This window comes from Ictidomys tridecemlineatus, chromosome 6, assembly GCF_052094955.1.
Source record: "Ictidomys tridecemlineatus isolate mIctTri1 chromosome 6, mIctTri1.hap1, whole genome shotgun sequence".
NCBI classification, from domain to species: Eukaryota; Metazoa; Chordata; class Mammalia; order Rodentia; family Sciuridae; genus Ictidomys; species Ictidomys tridecemlineatus.
Genome location: NC_135482.1, coordinates 114,720,258 through 114,727,690, shown reverse-complemented (window position 1 = coordinate 114,727,690; position 7,433 = coordinate 114,720,258). Strand labels below are relative to the sequence as shown.

At 54.3% G+C, this 7,433-nt stretch overlaps 1 pseudogene; it reads right to left on the bottom strand.

The window, feature by feature from the left end:
* Positions 1 to 3,487: 3,487 nt before the first annotated feature.
* Positions 3,488 to 7,199, bottom strand: LOC144365092 (uncharacterized; annotated as a pseudogene).
* Positions 7,200 to 7,433: the final 234 nt, after the last annotated feature.

Genomic DNA, 7,433 nt, shown 5'->3' with positions numbered 1-7,433 from the left:
GGATCTCATAACTTGTCCTATCTGGCCTTGAATTTGAACTTCTTGTGCCTCAGCCTCCTCAGTAGCTGAGATTACTAGCCCTCACTACCACAACAAGCTCAAATGAATCATTTCTTAATTGTTCACTATCTGCTGTATATGAACCCAGGTGTTTCTATTCTAGCATCTGGGCACTTAACCCTCACCCCTATCCAATACAGACACACTCCATGCTATGTCTCTCTATTTTAATCATATATCCACTTTCTGTTTACTCTATTTGTTAAAAAAAGAAAAAAAAGAAGAGAAAAAAAAGAGGGAGAAGAGAAAAGAAAAGATAAAGGAAAGGTAGTGTTGTGTTAGTCACTCTTTAAATCTGGCTCTCAGGTCCCAGGATGCTTAGTGCTGCCTGGCAAGTGGCCCTGCACCTTCCTTCTTCCTCTCGTCCATCACTAGGCAATCAGGCCAGCTAGGGCGAGGCCACTCTCGCCCTAGCCCTTCAGGCAGCCCAGCCCAATCTATTCTTGCCTGGGGAAGCCGCATTCCCGCTGTGCCTCCTCAGCAGCTCCAGGCCACCTCCTTGCCACCTTCTAGCCTCTGGCAGCACTGAGCCTGGCCGCCCTGCACCTTTTCAGGAGGCCGCCCGCGGTTAGTGCCCTGCCCCAGGGTAGGGAAGAGATGGAGTCCTGGGGGTCACAGTCCCAGGAAGGACTCCTCTGCTATTGTGAGCCCTGGGTCTACACAGACAATGTCGCCAGAACACAGGAGGAAAGGGGAACACCCTCATACAAACACTGAGGGCTGGTACCTGAAATGGGAATTTCTTTTGTTGGTAAAACCGGAAGTGTTTCTAGTGATACACAGGGAAGCTATATTGGGGTAATTCTGGAGACTGAAAGGAGGCCCAGCTCTGACACTGTTAGACTGGTTGCTTGAAAATACAAAGGGACTGGTTCTTATTTCACGTGTACCTGTTGCAGGCATGGGCTGGAGTGCAGGAATTTTCATTGGTTTGGTGTACGTTTTCAAAGGATGATTGCTGTTTTTGTTTGCAAACACTTCTACCTGGAAAAATGAACTGTCGATTTTTTGGAACCTAGGAAAACGTTCACTCCTTGTATTGGTGCTGCATCTTCTATAAAATCCTAGCCCTGTGTTTAAGAGGAGTTCTGGCAGCTGTTAAGATAACACAAAGATAAGAGTGAAAGAAAGTACAAATCATGCACAATGATAGCAGGGAAGAACACCCACCATACTATTAATGGCAGACAGGCTATAAGTTAAGGTCCTGGAAGTTCCTTTTCTCTAGCTGGGGTGGAGAGCTGAGGTTGGGTCTGTCTCATTTCTCCTCTCATATTTACTACTCTCTTAATCTTAAGCGGGTGTGTTTTTCATAGGGAGTCCCTACTGTCTCAGGGACACACTGGAAGGAGGAAGCCTGGAAAAGATCCAGGAGTATTTGGGGAAGCTCTTCAGGAATTGCACAGAACAGATCCTTGACATCATTGCTGAGAGGAAGCTCCTTCTTTGGGTCTGTTTGGAAGGTCCAGCTTACTCCTTTGAAAATTTATTTAAAGACTGTTGATACTCTGTTTCTGAGCACTTCCATCCTGAGACCTAAGCCGTTGGTTGCCTGAACCACTACTGAGTGAGCAAATTTGTGTGGCAGGAAAGGATGGTGGGTATTATATACCCATTTTCTTAGGAAAAACATATAGCTAGCATTAGAAGGGGGGTGTGTGTATGCTCAGCAAGACCATTGCTTGCAGGAACCTGGCTGCCATGGGTGAGACTTTCCCCAAAGCCCAGATTCAGCCCATGGCTCAGCATGTGCATGCTGGCTGGGGTCATTCTGCAGGCACCTGCCCCACCAGGGACACCCACTTCAGAGTCCCTGCCCAGCAGCTAGGCTGCCATCCAGGGAACATCCTGACAGCATAGGTCTGTGACCCAGGAAAGTGGCTGTATCCCACACCATGGGTGCCATTGGCTCTGGCAACTTCCTACGGGCAGGAGAGACTGCAGGTGATGTCACCCAGCACTACAAGTTGTATTGTGGCCATAGCACACAGACAAAGCCCACTCTGTGTCCAGGGACAAAACAGAGGATAGCCTAGCAGACTGGCTAGAAAAGTAGGGCTTAGGGTTACCAGGTGGTCACTTAGAGCAGGCGGTGGTGCCCTTGGGGAGGTTCTCTGCATAGTAACCATCCACCCTCCACTTACAGCTAGTCCACGCCATGCTATGCTTCCCTGGCCCCTTCCACCTATCCCTGAACAACTCCCCAGGACCCTGCCGGGCATGGCCCCTGCCCTTCCCACCTGCCAACCATCTGCAGCCTGAGGATGCTGACCACTCCCATCCCCAGAAGGTCCCTTCCCAGAGCCTTCCCCAGCCCTCCTGAGCCCCTGCCCAGGAGGGGCACCCAAAATGGAGAGGCAGCTCCTGGATGCCCTCTGTGGGGTCAGGGAACCCACCCTTCCCTTCCCTATCCAAGAAGTCAGTGGATACCGGGGAAGCCTCACTTTTGGAGCTCAGCATAGAGTGGTTCCCACCCCTCTGACAGATGCTAGGTTGTCCTGGGTCACCTCAGCTGGTGACAAATCGGTAAACCTCTAGATGCCAAGAACTTGGGACCACTATATCACACCCCCACACCACATCTTTCCTGACACTAGCCTCAGCTGCCAGGTAGAGAAAAGACTGCACTGCTCTTGGTGGGCCAGAGGGACAATTATGGGTAATTCTGGTCATATCATGTGTCCACAGGACCAGCCCCACAGCCCCTGCCTGGGAACAAGACAGGCCCATGTGCTACCACAGCCCGTCTGGGCACACAGGAGCCAATACAGGGCACCCATGTGGCTCCCAGCTTGACCTTGGAGTGAAGGAACAAGGGCAGTTGGTCTAGGCCCAACCATGGCTATGGGTGGAGGGGATCCAGGGGTACTGAGTATGAGAGCAAGAAAAGCAGAGAGAAGGCACAGACTGGTTTATTGCTCTATCAGCCAGAATGCAGGTGAAATTCCCAACACAGACCCTGTGTCCACCCTGCAGAGTCGCTGGTGGCCACTAGGCCCTGGGTGTGGCTTTGGGGGTCTGGGTCCCATCCCTAGCCTGGGGACAGGTAACGCTGTTCCCAGTGGGAGCAGGACACAGGCCCAAGTCCACATCTGTGTCCAGAGCCTGGAGGCTCCTGCAGGCCAGAAGGGACAACCCAGAGCTTGGTCTCTGAGCTGCCCCTGGCCAGAGCTCTCTTGAAGTGCATCCAGCATTGTAGGCACTGTGGTCCTCTTTGTTGAAGACCAAAGTCCAGTGAGGTAGGAAGGGCCCAGGACAGAGGGCATGGCAGGCTGATCCCCGAGCTCAGAAGAGCAGCGCATTGAGCACAGGCGACTGAGGTGAGCTGGGGTTCCTGAGAAGGTGCTGCTGCCCAGCAGGGTGCAGGCCCCATGCTGCAAGGATGGCACAGTAAGCATGCCCTGGCCTCCTTGTCTTGCCAGGGTATGTGGCCTCAGCCCTGGGAGGGGCCAGGGGCCTCATCTCCATCTGGGCGAATATGCAGAGTGACAGTCTCTCCCACAGTCCTCAAGCTGACCATCTGGGTGGAAACCTCCGTCTTGAAGCTGCTCTGCCTGCCGTCTGTAGAGTGCTGGACCCGGGTACAGGAGGAGGTCCAAGGAGAACTGCCCACAGGTCCAGCTCGGGCCCCTCGCACGTGGAAGGACAGGTCCTCAGAGCTGTGGACCTGGGATCCCGTCCTGAAGAAGTCAGGTGGACCACATGTCTGGGTGGGTGCCCCACGTTGAGCAGGATGGGCTGCCCCACAGTGGGCTCACTGATCTCTCTCTGGAGCATGGAGACCTCACAGGGCATATCGTTGGAGATGCTGCTTGCTGAGCTATGGCAGCAAAAGGTCTCCCCTGCCTGGGGCACGTAATCTTCCAGGTCAGCCAGGGTCAGCACACGACCATTGTGTGTGAGGATCTTGGGGTCACGGCTGCAAAGGCCATCCGTGTCCTGTGGCTCCTCCACCACGAAAGGGCTCTCCCCATCACCCTCTCCTCCTGCCCACTCCATGCTGCTGTCCCTGAGAAAAGCCCCAGTCTCCTCTGGCTCTGGGCTGACTGCTCCAGAAGCAGCCCAGTCCACACTGCCCCCAGCATCCACATGGAAGACGAGGGGTTCCCCAATGTGGACCACAGCTGGACCCTGGGCATGGGGCTCCTGATCCAGCTGCTTGTTGTTGGAGTTGTTGGCATTGGGGTCCCCACCTGGTGTCCCACTAGGCAGTGTGAATAGCAGTGCCCCCATGCATCTGGGTACCTCCCTGGTGGGAGACACAGCCCGAGGACCCGACTTTTTCACTTGGACTTCAACAGTCTCCTCAACCTCCACCCACTTGGGCTGGGGCCTTGTGCCACCTGGCATGGCTCCGGAGGGGGCCTCAGCCTCTGTCACATACAGTGTGGGCACAGTGGGCTTTTAGCCTGGCTCTGTCTCATGCCTGTGAGGTTGCCTGGACCCCAGCAGGAACAGCAGGTCAGGGGCCAACAGAACTGGCCTCTGTGGGCTGGTGGAGCGGCGGGAAGGCAAGCGGGAGGGGGACTTGCTGGGGGACCATCGTGGGCCAGAGGGACTCTTCACCGCGGTGGTGATGGTCTCCTCTCTGGTAGGGGAGAGGGCCTAAGAAGAGATGGGCAAAGAGATCTGCAGCCTAACCCAGCTCCAAGCCATCAGCACATTTCAGAGACCAAGTTAAGGAACAAACAGGTGAGAAGGGTGAGTGTGCAAACTCCTACACATGCTCTTCAGCCCCACCTGCAGAGCCCCTGGCAGGAAGCCAAGGAAACCAAGCACAGTGTTTCACATGGCTAAGCTCAAGTTCTGCTCTGCTCAAGACATGTGGAGGCACCTAGAAGGCCCATGCTACATCACCCAAGCTGAAGCCTCTGGACACCAGGACTGCACTGTCTCCCCGTCCCCCTCTTCAGCAGGCTTTCTTCTTTGTACCTCAGGCAGGGTGCCCAGCCTGCTACCAGAAAGTGCCCGCATGCAGTGAAGTCTTTGGCAGGTGACAGGCTGCTGGTCTGCAGCCTGTGCTCCTGGTCTCTGGATCTAAGGCCAGTGAGGTCCCATCAGGCCAAGGGAAAGACTGGCTGAACACTGAGCTCCACATGGCTGAGTCCCCCGCCTGGCTGGCATCTCCCAAGGTGGGAGGGGCAGAGCTCAAGGCCAACAGCTCAGGAGTGCATGCTGGGAGGACCAGCGACTCTGCAGCTTTGGCCTGTCTCAGCAAGGGCCCTCAGTGGTTCTGATCCCCTCTACAGGCATGGACAGGGGGAAAGGCTCAAAAATGCCCAGATCCAAGAGTCAGCAATGCACTTTTTAGGCCAGGTCCTCCTCTGCTGCCAGTGATCCTGGCACTAGCAGGAGCTGAGGTAAAGTGGGCCATGAGCAGGGAGCAGGCTCCAGCTGAGGGAGGCAAGTCCACAGGGCTCAGCTGAGGATCTACTTATGGTCAGGACTTGGTGCTTTGACCAAGGCACTGCCTATCTCTCTCTCTCAGCATTTATTTTTATTTCTTGCTCTAACTTCGGGGCTCCAGGAAGAGTTGCTCCCAGGGACGGGCCCAGAGACAAATGGGCACCCTCAAGGTGCACAGCAGTGATGAACCCTACATTCCCTATCCCTTGTCCAGGAGGAAGGGAATCTCCTACTCCACTGACTGGTGGGGAGGTTGAGGCTCCTGGTGGCCTATTGAGGGCCAAAGCTGAGGGGGCACAGCCTTCTCTGCAGGACAAAGGTGGGTACTTCCCAGAATGTTTCTGATCCCCAGTCCCCCTCAGGTTGCCTCTGAAGCTTCCCAAATGGGATCTGGCTCCATCTCTACAATGCTCCCCCTGTGGAGGGAAGGGGGCAATAACCTGTCTGAGGCCCTAGAACACCTGCTTGTACCCAGGATGGCACTCTACCACCCAACTGTTCCCATTTGTTGGGTGGCACAGTAGGAGAAGCCTACTTCTGGGGAGAAGGGAGGTCAGGAAAGAGCTAACCCAGAGCCTCATCAATTCTGATGACAGAATTATTCTGTAGCACAGCTACCTTCAGGCCCTTCTGGCAGCTGCTCAGCCCCTGGGGAATGGAGCTTTCTATCCTGGAGCATCCCAGCCTGTAACCTATAAAATCCTCAGCCAGTCCTGCCTACAGCTCACCACCCCTCCACCTGCATACCTCCTCTGCATGTCTCCAGGACTGTCCAGGTCATAAGCAAGCCTATGTTCTGTGAGTTCACCCAGCTCTGATCCCCCAAATCAGCTCACCAACATGCCCAGATTTTCTACAGCAAGAAGGTACTGAAGGACAAAGAGCCCACAGGCATGGCTCTGGGGAAATGGGCTCTCAGCTGACTTCTGAGAGCCACCCAAAGCCTCCTCACTTCCCTGAACCTTGGTTAGGCTTGGGTTTGGAGACTGCTAAAATTCCTTCATTTAATTTTTTTTTAGTTTTAAATGGATCTTTTTATTTTATTTATATATTTATGTGCAGTGCTGTAGATCAAACCCAGGGTCTCACACATGCCAGGCAAGTGCTCTACCACTGAGCCACAATTCTAGCCCCTAAAATTCATTTCTTAAGCTGCACTAGACACTTCAAGTACTCAACAGACACACATGGCTAGTGGCTGCCCTACTGGGCAGTGTAGAGAGAATACTCTCACCACTGCAGCAAGTTATGTTGGATGATACCGTCCCAGACCTGAGGTACAAAGGGATAAGAGTCTGTCTCTAATCTTCTGAGGGAAGTGGCTCAGTCCCAGCCCCACCCTAGTGGTGTGACTCTGGTGAGCCATTGTATTGTGTGCAGAGCAAGAGAGCCATGACGTGTGGAGGGAACTGAGGCCACAGCTGTGTGAGAAATCTGCAAGGCACTGGTGGCCAGAAGTGAGCCAGGCTGTTAGTGCAGCCACTGCAAGTGGCCAGGACACACAGCAAGGTCCAGGAAGGTTAGTGGCATGCAGGGCACTGCAGTCCGAGGACGGGTTAGGAACACGCCTGCACTTACATGATGACGGTTTTCTTGGGGACTTTAGTTGCCTGCTCAGTGACTACAAAGAAAACAGTCAGAATAGCAAGGGTTACAGAGAAGCCAGTGCCTGGGGCTGACTCCCTGATGGCACTGCAGTGCAGCCATCTGCTGGGCTTAGGAGCACTGGCCATGTGTCCCTGGGCAGCTTGTCTCAGCTAAGAGGTCCAGTTTCCTCAGCTACAGACAGATGAGAGCATCTGCCCCGAGAGGCTGGGGTGTGACAGCAGGCACCCCAAGGATAGCCCACTCTCCCTCCTGAGCGCACAGGAGCTGTGGGGAGGAGAACGAGCTGGCATCTGTTGCCTACTCAAAAGGGCCCAGGCTTTTCCTCATGCTGACATAAGACTGTGAATTCCTCAAACATG